Source organism: Phyllobates terribilis, unplaced genomic scaffold (assembly GCF_046119375.1).
Source record: "Phyllobates terribilis strain yellow unplaced genomic scaffold, ASM4611937v1 Scaffold_40__1_contigs__length_11209783, whole genome shotgun sequence".
In the NCBI taxonomy this organism is placed as follows: domain Eukaryota; kingdom Metazoa; phylum Chordata; class Amphibia; order Anura; family Dendrobatidae; genus Phyllobates; species Phyllobates terribilis.
In genome coordinates, this window is record NW_027362800.1 from 7,371,651 (window position 1) to 7,389,077 (window position 17,427).

Here is a 17,427-nt window from a genome sequence, read left to right on the forward strand (position 1 = left end):
GTTTTAGATCTGCATAACTCCACCTCTTTTAGCACAGTACCCCCAACCCCCGGCTGTTCCAACCCGCCTCAACACCGTTGGAAGGGAGGAGAACCAATTAAGGCGGGGGGGGGTGGAACGAGCAGCTGTCTACCCTTAGCAGGAGGGTTGCTGATTAATTACCTCTCCTGCTGCTGCTGGCTGTCCAGCAGCAGACTGAAGGTGGCTGCTGCTGTGCGCAGGTATATAAAGGCTCAGAGCCTATTATGACACGCGCAGCCAGCGTTCCATTGCCACATTCCGTCTACTGCAGGCGGGATACCTGGATGGCTGAATGTCACTGAGAAGCTCACAGAGACCGCCATAAGCAACAGTTTAAAAGAATGCCACAGACTAATCAACCAAACTTTTTGGGTTGGTTTCTCTTTTATAGTCTGCAGGCATTAAATGAAAGAAGTCAGTGTTCCAGCAGAGGGAGACAACGTTTCAGAAAAGGCATTGTAGCAAACCAAAAAAGAAATTTTAAGCGCAGCAGAGTAACAAGCTCACATACCTGTTAGCTCAGGTGAGTTTAAAAGGCTGCTGTTGATAACAAGGGCATTTGCTAAATAGATGGTGTGTGTGCAACAATATACTGAAAGGTCAATTATATTGTGCAGCTTATCTCACCACCTGTAGTTATTTAGGTGAAAGCTCCAAAATGCTTGCCTAATATGTCTGTTTATCCAAAAGGAAGTATAGAGGGAGAGCTAGATAGATAGCATTGCATTACATTACATTACATGGCAATGCAATGCACAGTTGCTGAAGTTGAACCAAAATGAGCTTGTCATCTGGCTTCTGCAACTTTTAACATGAAAAATCCAATGAGGAGAAGAAAAGCAAAGCCAAAGAGTCCATCCCAAAATCCGACAAACAAGCAAAATGAACAAAAAGCATTGAATTCAATTCTTTCTGATTTTAGAAACTGCATTAAAGAAGGGGTGCACCGGTCCTGGAGATACTGCAATACCAGGTCAATGCGTGGAGTGGACAGAGCAAGCTCTTTTTCCATCTCCCTGTTCTAAAAATCCATTTAATATATGGTCCCCAGATAGGGGACGTATCAGATATTAAACTGATAAGAACAGATACTACACTTGATCTTAGCCAAAAGGCCGAGAAGCGATAACCAGAATTGGTTTCCGACTACGGTGCCACCCAAGGATTCTGAAAAGTCCATTTGTGGAGATGGCCACCTGGACTCCCGTTAAGAAGACATGCTGTCAACCTCTAGATCCCTCACATGCCTGCACTTTTCGGCTTGCTGCTGCTGCAATCCACGCGTTTTAGATCTGCATAACTCCACCTCTTTTAGCACAGTACCCTCAACCCCCGGCTGTTCCCACCCGCCTCAACACCGTTGGAAGGGAGGAGAACCAATTAAGGCGGGGGGGGGGTGGAACGAGCAGCTGTCTACCCTTAGCAGGAGGGTTGCTGATTAATTACCTCTCCTGCTGCTGCTGCTGCTGGCTGTCCAGCAGCAGACTGAAGGTGGCTGCTGCTGTGCGCAGGTATATAAAGGCTCAGAGCCTATTATGACACGCGCAGCCAGCGTTCCATTGCCACATTCCGTCTACTGCAGGCGGGATACCTGGATGGCTGAATGTCACTGAGAAGCTCACAGAGACCGCCATAAGCAACAGTTTAAAAGAATGCCACAGACTAATCAACCAAACTTTTTGGGTTGGTTTCTCTTTTATAGTCTGCAGGCATTAAATGAAAGAAGTCAGTGTTCCAGCAGAGGGAGACAACGTTTCAGAAAAGGCATTGTAGCAAACCAAAAAAGAAATTTTAAGCGCAGCAGAGTAACCAGCTCACATACCTGTTAGCTCAGGTGAGTTTAAAAGGCTGCTGTTGATAACAAGGGCATTTGCTAAATAGATGGTGTGTGTGCAACAATATACTGAAAGGTCAATTATATTGTGCAGCTTATCTCACCACCTGTAGTTATTTAGGTGAAAGCTCCAAAATGCTTGCCTAATATGTCTGTTTATCCAAAAGGAAGTATAGAGGGAGAGCTAGATAGATAGCATTGCATTACATTACATTACATGGCAATGCAATGCACAGTTGCTGAAGTTGAACCAAAATGAGCTTGTCATCTGGCTTCTGCAACTTTTAACATGAAAAATCCAATGAGGAGAAGAAAAGCAAAGCCAAAGAGTCCATCCCAAAATCCGACAAACAAGCAAAATGAACAAAAAGCATTGAATTCAATTCTTTCTGATTTTAGAAACTGCATTAAAGAAGGGGTGCACCGGTCCTGGAGATACTGCAATACCAGGTCAATGCGTGGAGTGGACAGAGCAAGCTCTTTTTCCATCTCCCTGTTCTAAAAATCCATTTAATATATGGTCCCCAGATAGGGGACGTATCAGATATTAAACTGATAAGAACAGATACTACACTTGATCTTAGCCAAAAGGCCGAGAAGCGATAACCAGAATTGGTTTCCGACTACGGTGCCACCCAAGGATTCTGAAAAGTCCATTTGTGGAGATGGCCACCTGGACTCCCGTTAAGAAGACATGCTGTCAACCTCTAGATCCCTCACATGCCTGCACTTTTCGGCTTGCTGCTGCTGCAATCCACGCGTTTTAGATCTGCATAACTCCACCTCTTTTAGCACAGTGCCCTCAACCCCCGGCTGTTCCCACCCGCCTCAACACCGTTGGAAGGGAGGAGAACCAATTAAGGCGGGGGGGGGGGGTGGAACGAGCAGCTGTCTACCCTTAGCAGGAGGGTTGCTGATTAATTACCTCTCCTGCTGCTGCTGCTGCTGGCTGTCCAGCAGCAGACTGAAGGTGGCTGCTGCTGTGCGCAGGTATATAAAGGCTCAGAGCCTATTATGACACGCGCAGCCAGCGTTCCATTGCCACATTCCGTCTACTGCAGGCGGGATACCTGGATGGCTGAATGTCACTGAGAAGCTCACAGAGACCGCCATAAGCAACAGTTTAAAAGAATGCCACAGACTAATCAACCAAACTTTTTGGGTTGGTTTCTCTTTTATAGTCTGCAGGCATTAAATGAAAGAAGTCAGTGTTCCAGCAGAGGGAGACAACGTTTCAGAAAAGGCATTGTAGCAAACCAAAAAAGAAATTTTAAGCGCAGCAGAGTAACCAGCTCACATACCTGTTAGCTCAGGTGAGTTTAAAAGGCTGCTGTTGATAACAAGGGCATTTGCTAAATAGATGGTGTGTGTGCAACAATATACTGAAAGGTCAATTATATTGTGCAGCTTATCTCACCACCTGTAGTTATTTAGGTGAAAGCTCCAAAATGCTTGCCTAATATGTCTGTTTATCCAAAAGGAAGTATAGAGGGAGAGCTAGATAGATAGCATTGCATTACATTACATTACATGGCAATGCAATGCACAGTTGCTGAAGTTGAACCAAAATGAGCTTGTCATCTGGCTTCTGCAACTTTTAACATGAAAAATCCAATGAGGAGAAGAAAAGCAAAGCCAAAGAGTCCATCCCAAAATCCGACAAACAAGCAAAATGAACAAAAAGCATTGAATTCAATTCTTTCTGATTTTAGAAACTGCATTAAAGAAGGGGTGCACCGGTCCTGGAGATACTGCAATACCAGGTCAATGCGTGGAGTGGACAGAGCAAGCTCTTTTTCCATCTCCCTGTTCTAAAAATCCATTTAATATATGGTCCCCAGATAGGGGACGTATCAGATATTAAACTGATAAGAACAGATACTACACTTGATCTTAGCCAAAAGGCCGAGAAGCGAAAACCAGAATTGGTTTCCGACTACGGTGCCACCCAAGGATTCTGAAAAGTCCATTTGTGGAGATGGCCACCTGGACTCCCGTTAAGAAGACATGCTGTCAACCTCTAGATCCCTCACATGCCTGCACTTTTCGGCTTGCTGCTGCTGCAATCCACGCGTTTTAGATCTGCATAACTCCACCTCTTTTAGCATAGTACCCTCAACCCCCGGCTGTTCCCACCCGCCTCAACACCGTTGGAAGGGAGGAGAACCAATTAAGGCGGGGGGGGGGGTGGAACGAGCAGCTGTCTACCCTTAGCAGGAGGGTTGCTGATTAATTACCTCTCCTGCTGCTGCTGCTGCTGGCTGTCCAGCAGCAGACTGAAGGTGGCTGCTGCTGTGCGCAGGTATATAAAGGCTCAGAGCCTATTATGACACGCGCAGCCAGCGTTCCATTGCCACATTCCGTCTACTGCAGGCGGGATACCTGGATGGCTGAATGTCACTGAGAAGCTCACAGAGACCGCCATAAGCAACAGTTTAAAAGAATGCCACAGACTAATCAACCAAACTTTTTGGGTTGGCTTCTCTTTTATAGTCTGCAGGCATTAAATGAAAGAAGTCAGTGTTCCAGCAGAGGGAGACAACGTTTCAGAAAAGGCATTGTAGCAAACCAAAAAAGAAATTTTAAGCGCAGCAGAGTAACCAGCTCACATACCTGTTAGCTCAGGTGAGTTTAAAAGGCTGCTGTTGATAACAAGGGCATTTGCTAAATAGATGGTGTGTGTGCAACAATATACTGAAAGGTCAATTATATTGTGCAGCTTATCTCACCACCTGTAGTTATTTAGGTGAAAGCTCCAAAATGCTTGCCTAATATGTCTGTTTATCCAAAAGGAAGTATAGAGGGAGAGCTAGATAGATAGCATTGCATTACATTACATTACATGGCAATGCAATGCACAGTTGCTGAAGTTGAACCAAAATGAGCTTGTCATCTGGCTTCTGCAACTTTTAACATGAAAAATCCAATGAGGAGAAGAAAAGCAAAGCCAAAGAGTCCATCCCAAAATCCGACAAACAAGCAAAATGAACAAAAAGCATTGAATTCAATTCTTTCTGATTTTAGAAACTGCATTAAAGAAGGGGTGCACCGGTCCTGGAGATACTGCAATACCAGGTCAATGCGTGGAGTGGACAGAGCAAGCTCTTTTTCCATCTCCCTGTTCTAAAAATCCATTTAATATATGGTCCCCAGATAGGGGACGTATCAGATATTAAACTGATAAGAACAGATACTACACTTGATCTTAGCCAAAAGGCCGAGAAGCGAAAACCAGAATTGGTTTCCGACTACGGTGCCACCCAAGGATTCTGAAAAGTCCATTTGTGGAGATGGCCACCTGGACTCCCGTTAAGAAGACATGCTGTCAACCTCTAGATCCCTCACATGCCTGCACTTTTCGGCTTGCTGCTGCTGCAATCCACGCGTTTTAGATCTGCATAACTCCACCTCTTTTAGCACAGTACCCTCAACCCCCGGCTGTTCCCACCCGCCTCAACACCGTTGGAAGGGAGGAGAACCAATTAAGGCGGGGGGGGGGGGTGGAACGAGCAGCTGTCTACCCTTAGCAGGAGGGTTGCTGATTAATTACCTCTCCTGCTGCTGCTGCTGCTGGCTGTCCAGCAGCAGACTGAAGGTGGCTGCTGCTGTGCGCAGGTATATAAAGGCTCAGAGCCTATTATGACACGCGCAGCCAGCGTTCCATTGCCACATTCCGTCTACTGCAGGCGGGATACCTGGATGGCTGAATGTCACTGAGAAGCTCACAGAGACCGCCATAAGCAACAGTTTAAAAGAATGCCACAGACTAATCAACCAAACTTTTTGGGTTGGTTTCTCTTTTATAGTCTGCAGGCATTAAATGAAAGAAGTCAGTGTTCCAGCAGAGGGAGACAACGTTTCAGAAAAGGCATTGTAGCAAACCAAAAAAGAAATTTTAAGCGCAGCAGAGTAACCAGCTCACATACCTGTTAGCTCAGGTGAGTTTAAAAGGCTGCTGTTGATAACAAGGGCATTTGCTAAATAGATGGTGTGTGTGCAACAATATACTGAAAGGTCAATTATATTGTGCAGCTTATCTCACCACCTGTAGTTATTTAGGTGAAAGCTCCAAAATGCTTGCCTAATATGTCTGTTTATCCAAAAGGAAGTATAGAGGGAGAGCTAGATAGATAGCATTGCATTACATTACATTACATGGCAATGCAATGCACAGTTGCTGAAGTTGAACCAAAATGAGCTTGTCATCTGGCTTCTGCAACTTTTAACATGAAAAATCCAATGAGGAGAAGAAAAGCAAAGCCAAAGAGTCCATCCCAAAATCCGACAAACAAGCAAAATGAACAAAAAGCATTGAATTCAATTCTTTCTGATTTTAGAAACTGCATTAAAGAAGGGGTGCACCGGTCCTGGAGATACTGCAATACCAGGTCAATGCGTGGAGTGGACAGAGCAAGCTCTTTTTCCATCTCCCTGTTCTAAAAATCCATTTAATATATGGTCCCCAGATAGGGGACGTATCAGATATTAAACTGATAAGAACAGATACTACACTTGATCTTAGCCAAAAGGCCGAGAAGCGAAAACCAGAATTGGTTTCTGACTACGGTGCCACCCAAGGATTCTGAAAAGTCCATTTGTGGAGATGGCCACCTGGACTCCCGTTAAGAAGACATGCTGTCAACCTCTAGATCCCTCACATGCCTGCACTTTTCGGCTTGCTGCTGCTGCAATCCACGCGTTTTAGATCTGCATAACTCCACCTCTTTTAGCACAGTACCCTCAACCCCCGGCTGTTCCCACCCGCCTCAACACCGTTGGAAGGGAGGAGAACCAATTAAGGCGGGGGGGGGGGGGGGGTGGAACGAGCAGCTGTCTACCCTTAGCAGGAGGGTTGCTGATTAATTACCTCTCCTGCTGCTGCTGCTGCTGGCTGTCCAGCAGCAGACTGAAGGTGGCTGCTGCTGTGCGCAGGTATATAAAGGCTCAGAGCCTATTATGACACGCGCAGCCAGCGTTCCATTGCCACATTCCGTCTACTGCAGGCGGTATACCTGGATGGCTGAATGTCACTGAGAAGCTCACAGAGACCGCCATAAGCAACAGTTTAAAAGAATGCCACAGACTAATCAACCAAACTTTTTGGGTTGGTTTCTCTTTTATAGTCTGCAGGCATTAAATGAAAGAAGTCAGTGTTCCAGCAGAGGGAGACAACGTTTCAGAAAAGGCATTGTAGCAAACCAAAAAAGAAATTTTAAGCGCAGCAGAGTAACCAGCTCACATACCTGTTAGCTCAGGTGAGTTTAAAAGGCTGCTGTTGATAACAAGGGCATTTGCTAAATAGATGGTGTGTGTGCAACAATATACTGAAAGGTCAATTATATTGTGCAGCTTATCTCACCACCTGTAGTTATTTAGGTGAAAGCTCCAAAATGCTTGCCTAATATGTCTGTTTATCCAAAAGGAAGTATAGAGGGAGAGCTAGATAGATAGCATTGCATTACATTACATTACATGGCAATGCAATGCACAGTTGCTGAAGTTGAACCAAAATGAGCTTGTCATCTGGCTTCTGCAACTTTTAACATGAAAAATCCAATGAGGAGAAGAAAAGCAAAGCCAAAGAGTCCATCCCAAAATCCGACAAACAAGCAAAATGAACAAAAAGCATTGAATTCAATTCTTTCTGATTTTAGAAACTGCATTAAAGAAGGGGTGCACCGGTCCTGGAGATACTGCAATACCAGGTCAATGCGTGGAGTGGACAGAGCAAGCTCTTTTTCCATCTCCCTGTTCTAAAAATCCATGTAATATATGGTCCCCAGATAGGGGACGTATCAGATATTAAACTGATAAGAACAGATACTACACTTGATCTTAGCCAAAAGGCCGAGAAGCGATAACCAGAATTGGTTTCCGACTACGGTGCCACCCAAGGATTCTGAAAAGTCCATTTGTGGAGATGGCCACCTGGACTCCCGTTAAGAAGACATGCTGTCAACCTCTAGATCCCTCACATGCCTGCACTTTTCGGCTTGCTGCTGCTGCAATCCACGCGTTTTAGATCTGCATAACTCCACCTCTTTTAGCACAGTACCCTCAACCCCCGGCTGTTCCCACCCGCCTCAACACCGTTGGAAGGGAGGAGAACCAATTAAGGCGGGGGGGGGGTGGAACGAGCAGCTGTCTACCCTTAGCAGGAGGGTTGCTGATTAATTACCTCTCCTGCTGCTGCTGCTGCTGGCTGTCCAGCAGCAGACTGAAGGTGGCTGCTGCTGTGCGCAGGTATATAAAGGCTCAGAGCCTATTATGACACGCGCAGCCAGCGTTCCATTGCCACATTCCGTCTACTGCAGGCGGGATACCTGGATGGCTGAATGTCACTGAGAAGCTCACAGAGACCGCCATAAGCAACAGTTTAAAAGAATGCCACAGACTAATCAACCAAACTTTTTGGGTTCGTTTCTCTTTTATAGTCTGCAGGCATTAAATGAAAGAAGTCAGTGTTCCAGCAGAGGGAGACAACGTTTCAGAAAAGGCATTGTAGCAAACCAAAAAAGAAATTTTAAGCGCAGCAGAGTAACCAGCTCACATACCTGTTAGCTCAGGTGAGTTTAAAAGGCTGCTGTTGATAACAAGGGCATTTGCTAAATAGATGGTGTGTGTGCAACAATATACTGAAAGGTCAATTATATTGTGCAGCTTATCTCACCACCTGTAGTTATTTAGGTGAAAGCTCCAAAATGCTTGCCTAATATGTCTGTTTATCCAAAAGGAAGTATAGAGGGAGAGCTAGATAGATAGCATTGCATTACATTACATTACATGGCAATGCAATGCACAGTTGCTGAAGTTGAACCAAAATGAGCTTGTCATCTGGCTTCTGCAACTTTTAACATGAAAAATCCAATGAGGAGAAGAAAAGCAAAGCCAAAGAGTCCATCCCAAAATCCAACAAACAAGCAAAATGAACAAAAAGCATTGAATTCAATTCTTTCTGATTTTAGAAACTGCATTAAAGAAGGGGTGCACCGGTCCTGGAGATACTGCAATACCAGGTCAATGCGTGGAGTGGACAGAGCAAGCTCTTTTTCCATCTCCCTGTTCTAAAAATCCATTTAATATATGGTCCCCAGATAGGGGACGTATCAGATATTAAACTGATAAGAACAGATACTACACTTGATCTTAGCCAAAAGGCCGAGAAGCGATAACCAGAATTAGTTTCCGACTACGGTGCCACCCAAGGATTCTGAAAAGTCCATTTGTGGAGATGGCCACCTGGACTCCCGTTAAGAAGACATGCTGTCAACCTCTAGATCCCTCACATGCCTGCACTTTTCGGCTTGCTGCTGCTGCAATCCACGCGTTTTAGATCTGCATAACTCCACCTCTTTTAGCACAGTACCCTCAACCCCCGGCTGTTCCCACCCGCCTCAACACCGTTGGAAGGGAGGAGAACCAATTAAGGCGGGGGGGGGGGGTGGAACGAGCAGCTGTCTACCCTTAGCAGGAGGGTTGCTGATTAATTACCTCTCCTGCTGCTGCTGCTGCTGGCTGTCCAGCAGCAGACTGAAGGTGGCTGCTGCTGTGCGCAGGTATATAAAGGCTCAGAGCCTATTATGACACGCGCAGCCAGCGTTCCATTGCCACATTCCGTCTACTGCAGGCGGGATACCTGGATGGCTGAATGTCACTGAGAAGCTCACAGAGACCGCCATAAGCAACAGTTTAAAAGAATGCCACAGACTAATCAACCAAACTTTTTGTGTTGGTTTCTCTTTTATAGTCTGCAGGCATTAAATGAAAGAAGTCAGTGTTCCAGCAGAGGGAGACAACGTTTCAGAAAAGGCATTGTAGCAAACCAAAAAAGAAATTTTAAGCGCAGCAGAGTAACCAGCTCACATACCTGTTAGCTCAGGTGAGTTTAAAAGGCTGCTGTTGATAACAAGGGCATTTGCTAAATAGATGGTGTGTGTGCAACAATATACTGAAAGGTCAATTATATTGTGCAGCTTATCTCACCACCTGTAGTTATTTAGGTGAAAGCTCCAAAATGCTTGCCTAATATGTCTGTTTATCCAAAAGGAAGTATAGAGGGAGAGCTAGATAGATAGCATTGCATTACATTACATTACATGGCAATGCAATGCACAGTTGCTGAAGTTGAACCAAAATGAGCTTGTCATCTGGCTTCTGCAACTTTTAACATGAAAAATCCAATGAGGAGAAGAAAAGCAAAGCCAAAGAGTCCATCCCAAAATCCGACAAACAAGCAAAATGAACAAAAAGCATTGAATTCAATTCTTTCTGATTTTAGAAACTGCATTAAAGAAGGGGTGCACCGGTCCTGGAGATACTGCAATACCAGGTCAATGCGTGGAGTGGACAGAGCAAGCTCTTTTTCCATCTCCCTGTTCTAAAAATCCATTTAATATATGGTCCCCAGATAGGGGACGTATCAGATATTAAACTGATAAGAACAGATTTTTTGATTGAAGCTGCATCCAAGGCACTGAAAAATGTGACCGAAGTCACACCAAAACAGCGCACGAGGCGAGGATTCATGTGGACCCTTCCCGGAGGAGAGGGTCCCCAATAAACCATCCCCATCCCTCCGAGCCAGAAGGCCTCAGCGAGGGTCAGGGATCTCCGATGCTCTCCCTAGCCGAAGCCGGAGAAGAGCCGTTTTCGTGCTCCCAGCTTCCATCTAGGCTGCCACCCTAGTGGAGCTGGAGCCTGTGTTGGTTTCTCAGCCCAAAGCTGACCGGACCTCCGACCGGGTTTATAAAAATTCCCCTTCCTAGCCCGGAGCCAGGAATAGGGGGGGTTGCTCAGAAAGTATGATTGGCAAAGGTGCGGCGTGCTACGAAACCAAGTCTTTCTGGGGTTCCCAGTCCCAGTAAGCTTGGACTCCCACCAGGGCGCCTACTCCTGGGGCACATTGCTCCAAAGCCCTCACACTTACCCAAACTAGTGACTTCGATACTGGAGGGCCATGTTTTCCATCAGATAACTCTATGAGCCACCTGGCATACTAACAAGTGCACCAAACCAGTGTGTAATATGCATCAATTTACTAGGGCAGCCCAAGGACAAAACTGCCTTTTCAAATGATACTACACTTGATCTTAGCGAAAAGGCCGAGAAGCGATAACCAGAATTGGTTTCCGACTACGGTGCCACCCAAGGATTCTGAAAAGTCCATTTGTGGAGATGGCCACCTGGACTCCCGTTAAGAAGACATGCTGTCAACCTCTAGATCCCTCACATGCCTGCACTTTTCGGCTTGCTGCTGCTGCAATCCACGCGTTTTAGATCTGCATAACTCCACCTCTTTTAGCACAGTACCCTCAACCCCCGGCTGTTCCCACCCGCCTCAACACCGTTGGAAGGGAGGAGAACCAATTAAGGCGGGGGGGGGGTGGAACGAGCAGCTGTCTACCCTTAGCAGGAGGGTTGCTGATTAATTACCTCTCCTGCTGCTGCTGCTGGCTGTCCAGCAGCAGACTGAAGGTGGCTGCTGCTGTGCGCAGGTATATAAAGGCTCAGAGCCTATTATGACACGCGCAGCCAGCGTTCCATTGCCACATTCCGTCTACTGCAGGCGGGATACCTGGATGGCTGAATGTCACTGAGAAGCTCACAGAGACCGCCATAAGCAACAGTTTAAAAGAATGCCACAGACTAATCAACCAAACTTTTTGGGTTGGTTTCTCTTTTATAGTCTGCAGGCATTAAATGAAAGAAGTCAGTGTTCCAGCAGAGGGAGACAACGTTTCAGAAAAGGCATTGTAGCAAACCAAAAAAGAAATTTTAAGCGCAGCAGAGTAACCAGCTCACATACCTGTTAGCTCAGGTGAGTTTAAAAGGCTGCTGTTGATAACAAGGGCATTTGCTAAATAGATGGTGTGTGTGCAACAATATACTGAAAGGTCAATTATATTGTGCAGCTTATCTCACCACCTGTAGTTATTTAGGTGAAAGCTCCAAAATGCTTGCCTAATATGTCTGTTTATCCAAAAGGAAGTATAGAGGGAGAGCTAGATAGATAGCATTGCATTACATTACATTACATGGCAATGCAATGCACAGTTGCTGAAGTTGAACCAAAATGAGCTTGTCATCTGGCTTCTGCAACTTTTAACATGAAAAATCCAATGAGGAGAAGAAAAGCAAAGCCAAAGAGTCCATCCCAAAATCCGACAAACAAGCAAAATGAACAAAAAGCATTGAATTCAATTCTTTCTGATTTTAGAAACTGCATTAAAGAAGGGGTGCACCGGTCCTGGAGATTCTGCAATACCAGGTCAATGCGTGGAGTGGACAGAGCAAGCTCTTTTTCCATCTCCCTGTTCTAAAAATCCATTTAATATATGGTCCCCAGATAGGGGACGTATCAGATATTAAACTGATAAGAACAGATCAGGTTTCAACATAATTTATTAAGTGCGTAAAAGATGGTTTACAATCAAAAACAACAACACAAACAGTACATTATTAAAACACAGAATTCCACCCATAAAAACCCCATATACGATTAGCATCCCTCCTCCCAATACATTTGACATCCCTCAAGTAATAAATATACATCTGGCTAAAAGCAATTTTAAGACAATCCTTCACAGAAATAGCATCACGTTTAAAAAGTAAAATATTGCGTGCCTTCCAAAGGGCGTCTTTAAAACAGTTAATCATACACCAACATATACAATACTGTTGAGGGGTCGGACATTTAAAAAGGCCATATAAAACATATTCATGGTTAAAATCTCTTAAACCGCAAGTCCATTTTAAAAGAATCCCAACTTTGTGCCAAAGTTCCTGTGCAAATGGGCAATTCCACATAAGGTGCAAGGTGGTTTCGTCATTAACACATGAGTCTCTGGGGCATTTGGCTCTGGCCACCAGGCCTCTCCTGTGTTGAAACTCTCTGGTGGGGAGGCACTGGTGGACCACCATCCATGCGATGTCCTTATGTCCATTTGCTAAGAATTTCCCGAAGACATTCTTCCAAACTTGCTTCGATCTCTCTTCTGAGAAATTTACTATGGGGGTCACATCTTCATTCCTCCTCAGAAAAGATAAAAGCTTCTTGCGGTCTTTAAAAATGTCCATATTAAAATCACCAAGGCTATAAAATCGAACAGTCTTTTCTAAGATTGCTTGGTGTTTGGGGGGGCATAGTAAAACAGGGGAATTCAACGACAACTTAAACCATCTTTTAAAAATCATCCCACAAGTATATTTTAAAAAATAACTTAGCGCACTATTACCATTAAAATGTTTGAAACAAAAGCAGAAATAATTTAAATACAAATAAATATGTAAGTCGGGGACATCCCTTCCGCCGTTCATTTTATTCTTCCTCATTATTTCTCGCCTTAATTTTTCCATTTTGGAGTTCCATAAAAACATAAAGATCATCCTAGTCATTTTTTTAATTAAAACATCAGAGGGGGGGTACACCATAGCTATATACAGTATGAGGGGTAACAACACTGATTTTATAATTAAAATTTTCCCCTCCATTGTTAGGGACCTCAAACCCCAAAATGATATTTTCTTTGACATTTTTTCTATGACATTCTCCCAGCTTTGAGTTCCCACATTCTCCTCGTTAAAAACAACTCCAAGAATTTTTACATTGTCTCGTTTTATAGTGAGCTGCGGGAGTTGGGCGGTGTCCCAGGATCCCAAAGTCAGACATTCAGATTTATTTAAATTAAGTTTAAAACCGGATGCCTGGGAAAAAAAATCAATGCGCAACACCGCCCTCCGGAGGGAAGCAGGGTCCACGCACACAACCGTCACGTCATCCATGTAGCCAAAGACTCTCACATCACTGCCACCTCCGCCTGGAACAGGAACCCCTCTAATCACTTTGTCTTTCCTTATTGCGCTCAGCAGGGGCTCCATGGCGCAGATGAACAGGATGGGCGACAAGGGGCATCCCTGCTTCACTCCGGACTCAAGGGGAACTCCATCTGTTAAAAAGCCATTAAGAGAAATTTGACTAAAACAATTTTTATATAAAATCTTAATACAATTTAAAAGCATATTAGGGATACCCATTCTTTTTAAAACTCTAAAAAGAAATCTATGAGAGACTCTATCGAAAGCTTTTTCAAAATCTAGGGCTAAAAGAGCTACATTTTGACCCCGGTCTCTGGAATACCAAATTACATCCCTTAATACGTTTAAAACCTCTGAAATACTTCTGCCTGGTACACTACAAACCTGCTCAGGCTGGATTAGTTTGGCAATGACACTCCTGAGCCGGTCTGCAACCACCTTAGCAAGTACCTTGTAATCAACATTTAGGAGAGTTATGGGTCTCCAATTCGCTAGAGTACTGCGGTCACCTTTTTTATATATCAAAGACACCACTCCTCTCCTCCACGAAAATGGCAACTGTTCACAAATAAAAACTTCTTTAAAAAGCATAAAAAGGTCCTCTTTTAAAATGTCCCAAAAAGTAAGGTAAAACTCTACAGGTAGTCCGTCACACCCAGGTGCTTTACCCTTAGAGAAACTTTTAAAAACATAAAATAATTCCTCTAAAACAATATCGCGTTCTAAAACTCCTGGTCTGTAAAATTTAACTTAAAATCGAGATCATTAAGAGCATCAGATAAAAAGGACTCATCTATACACTTTTTACTAAAAAGATGCTTATAAAAGTTAAAAGTAGCATTCAACATTCCCTGCATAGATGTTTCACCCTCTAGATTTGTGATCACTTCTCTTTTATCCATGACTTTTTTGAAGAAGAAGCGAGAGCACTTCTCCCCCTCCTCCAAGTGCTGCACTCTAGAGTTAAAAATAATCTCTTTCCCCTTTGTGTCTATGCAGTTCTGAATTTCAGTTTTTAGGCTAGCAATATCATCTCCCACCTCCACCCCTAGCTCTTTGAATTTAAAAAGTGTTTGTAGTTTGGTGTTAAGATCACTAAAACATCTTTTTTTCTCTCTAGCTTTACGTCTCCCTGCTTTTATAAAAAACATTCTGACTTTTTTTTTCAAATTTTCCCACCAGGTTGCCATAGGGGCATCAGAAGGTTTTTGTCGCCGCCAGGCTTGATAGGCTTTACCAAAGTCTTGTCGAATCAGAGGGTCCTCCAGCAGGTATGTACTTAGACGCCAGAGGCCCCTGTTGACCCTCTGTTCATCCCGATATTCTAGATGCACCTCCAAGCCCTTATGGTCAGAAAATATATTTGATGTTAAAACACATTTTACAGGGTTAAAATCATCTGATAGGAAAATAAAATCGATCCTGGAGGACACCCCTCTTCCGGACCACGTATAACCAGGGTCCGTCGGCAGGAGTGACCTCCACGCATCGCATAATTTAAAATCAGTTATAAAATCTTTCAATAGATGACATGACTTATCCAATTTGCGTAAAGGGTCACCCCCTGCTCGTTGTTCACTAGCACAAAGACAATTAAAATCACCCCCTACGATCAGGGGAGATGACCCAGTACAGTACAATGGCAATATCCCAAATAAATTAATTCTCTCTTGCTTATCAGGGGGAGCATAAATATTCATTACACGTAGGGTAAAACCATTAAATTTAAAATGCACTAAAACCACTCTGCCTGGTACTATTTCTGTGACAGCATTTATAGTAATATTTCTCCCACGACAGAGGAAGCCCACCCCCGCTGACTTGTTGTCATTGGAGCCAGACCAGATGGAGGGCCCCAGTCTCCAATCTGTCTTGATATCATTATAATTTAGTGCATGTTGTATCCCGCATTCCTGTAATAAACATATGTCAAAGTCAGTGGTTTCTAAATACTTGAATAGAGCAGCCCTACGAACTGGGCTCTTTAATGACCTCACATTCAGTGAGACAAGTCTTAATGTGGGCATTCATAGGTCAGGGTGGTGGATCTTCCATGAGGACACCTGACTCAAAGCCCTGTATATCAAATTGCTCCAGGACATCCGGGCTAGAGGACCCAAACGACTCGATATTCTGTGAGCCGGCGGTTGCCCCCTCGTAGGTCACGGTTCCCAGCCACATTCCAGGAGACGCTGGGGCTTCGACATTCCGTCTCTTTTTCGGGGCAGACTCCACTAAGTCACTGGTGCAGTCCTCCTCTTCCTCCACCTCCTCCAGGGGGGGAGACTGGTCCATCAGGACAAGATCAGCAACACAGATTTCCTGATGTTCGCCACCTAGAAGCAAAGCCCCCTCATCTGGCTGGCTAATCGCCCTGGAAGATCCTGAGGCCATCGCTGCGTGGTCCCCTGTAGCCAACCGCACAGGGGCACCACCCTCCAGCCCAACAGGATCGGTATCGGGAACCATCGATACGGAGGATACCCTCCCAGAAGGAGGACCCCCCCCGCTCCGGTCCATGCGAGGTCCGCCCATCGTTAAGGGACTTCGATGCAGGTGCCGCCCCAGAGGGGCCTCCGGCTCCCTGCTCCATCCCAGCCTTCTCGCCCTTCGAACCGCCCTCCGACGCCGGCCTGCCAGTGAAGACCGGTGGGCGCATCGGCTCAGCTTCAGAAGATGCAGCTTCTGCGTAGGTCCTGGTCCTGGTCCTTTTGGGGCATCCTCGGAACATGTGCCCCGCCTCACCGCAGAGATTACATTTCCTCCCAGCGGGACAGTCCTTCATTAAATGTCCGTAACAGCTGCAATTATTGCAGCGGTCTACTTTCCTGCCCGTGCAGGACGTTTGGGTATGACCCATTTGTCCACAGTTCCTGCAACATACTGGCATTCCAGGATAAAATAAGTAGCCTCTGCTCTTACCGATTACGAAGGTTGAGGGAGGGTGTAGCATTCCTCCCACTCCACTAAGGTCCCTCTTTAGACGGGCCATATACCTTCTCTTGCCGCACCAGAAGCCTACCGCGTTCTTCACAGTACCCAGGTATCTCAGATCATCACAATAGCGGGTAAGGTAGGTCGAGATGTCTGCAGCTTCCACAAAGGGGTTCGGGAAATGCACCACGATGGGGATCTCGTCATAAGCATACAAGAGACAAAAGGTTAGTCCATCCAATTCATCTAAGTAGTTTTTCTCGTTTACCTTTTGTACGAGTTGCTGACAGCATCCCTGGCTCTTGAAGGTGATGGTGTATGTCCCCTTGTACTCGTTGTCCTGGAAGCAGAATATGTCTTCCCGCCGAAACTCCAGAACTCCAAGAAGAATCCTATGGCAGATGTAGTCCAAATTCTTTTCCATCCTCGATGCTGCTCCAACTTCAATCCTCACGGTGTTCCGCATCCGGGCATCACCCGATGAATATGTGAGCGTTGCCGGCATCCTTCACTCAGGAACGTACCGACTCTTCTCTCTGAAAAGCGCAAGCCTTCATGGGATCCCTTCCCGTTGCTCCCGGACTAATCCTTCCTCCCAATAGCAGCAGGGGGGTTAAGTCCCTCCGAAGAGGAACGATCCCCCCAGGCCGAGAGAAAGGGTACCAAGAGCACCTCACAGGCAAGACCACACAGGTAAACCTGATAGATCGTGCCAAAAGGCCGAGAAGCGATAACCAGAATTGGTTTCCGACTACGGTGCCACCCAAGGATTCTGAAAAGTCCATTTGTGGAGATGGCCACCTGGACTCCCGTTAAGAAGACAT

The 17,427-nt window shown here is 45.2% G+C and overlaps 9 non-coding genes across 9 annotated transcripts; all 9 read right to left on the bottom strand.

Annotated features, from left to right (window-relative positions):
* Positions 1 to 957: 957 nt before the first annotated feature.
* On the bottom strand, positions 958 to 1,148 carry LOC141189099 (U2 spliceosomal RNA). Its single transcript, XR_012263170.1, has one exon. It is a non-coding gene; the product is annotated as a U2 spliceosomal RNA (small nuclear RNA).
* Positions 1,149 to 2,268: 1,120 nt separating this feature from the next.
* On the bottom strand, positions 2,269 to 2,459 carry LOC141189100 (U2 spliceosomal RNA). Its single transcript, XR_012263171.1, has one exon. It is a non-coding gene; the product is annotated as a U2 spliceosomal RNA (small nuclear RNA).
* Positions 2,460 to 3,581: 1,122 nt separating this feature from the next.
* Positions 3,582 to 3,772, bottom strand: LOC141184304 (U2 spliceosomal RNA). The gene has a single exon (XR_012259072.1). It is a non-coding gene; the product is annotated as a U2 spliceosomal RNA (small nuclear RNA).
* Positions 3,773 to 4,893: 1,121 nt separating this feature from the next.
* LOC141184305 (U2 spliceosomal RNA) lies at positions 4,894 to 5,084 on the bottom strand. Its single transcript, XR_012259073.1, has one exon. It is a non-coding gene; the product is annotated as a U2 spliceosomal RNA (small nuclear RNA).
* A 1,122-nt stretch (positions 5,085 to 6,206) lies between these two features.
* On the bottom strand, positions 6,207 to 6,397 carry LOC141184306 (U2 spliceosomal RNA). Its single transcript, XR_012259074.1, has one exon. It is a non-coding gene; the product is annotated as a U2 spliceosomal RNA (small nuclear RNA).
* A 1,126-nt stretch (positions 6,398 to 7,523) lies between these two features.
* On the bottom strand, positions 7,524 to 7,714 carry LOC141191410 (U2 spliceosomal RNA). The gene has a single exon (XR_012265405.1). It is a non-coding gene; the product is annotated as a U2 spliceosomal RNA (small nuclear RNA).
* Positions 7,715 to 8,834: 1,120 nt separating this feature from the next.
* LOC141189101 (U2 spliceosomal RNA) lies at positions 8,835 to 9,025 on the bottom strand. Its single transcript, XR_012263172.1, has one exon. It is a non-coding gene; the product is annotated as a U2 spliceosomal RNA (small nuclear RNA).
* Positions 9,026 to 10,147: 1,122 nt separating this feature from the next.
* Positions 10,148 to 10,329, bottom strand: LOC141185644 (U2 spliceosomal RNA). Its single transcript, XR_012260285.1, has one exon. It is a non-coding gene; the product is annotated as a U2 spliceosomal RNA (small nuclear RNA).
* Positions 10,330 to 12,085: 1,756 nt separating this feature from the next.
* Positions 12,086 to 12,275, bottom strand: LOC141185905 (U2 spliceosomal RNA). Its single transcript, XR_012260496.1, has one exon. It is a non-coding gene; the product is annotated as a U2 spliceosomal RNA (small nuclear RNA).
* Positions 12,276 to 17,427: the final 5,152 nt, after the last annotated feature.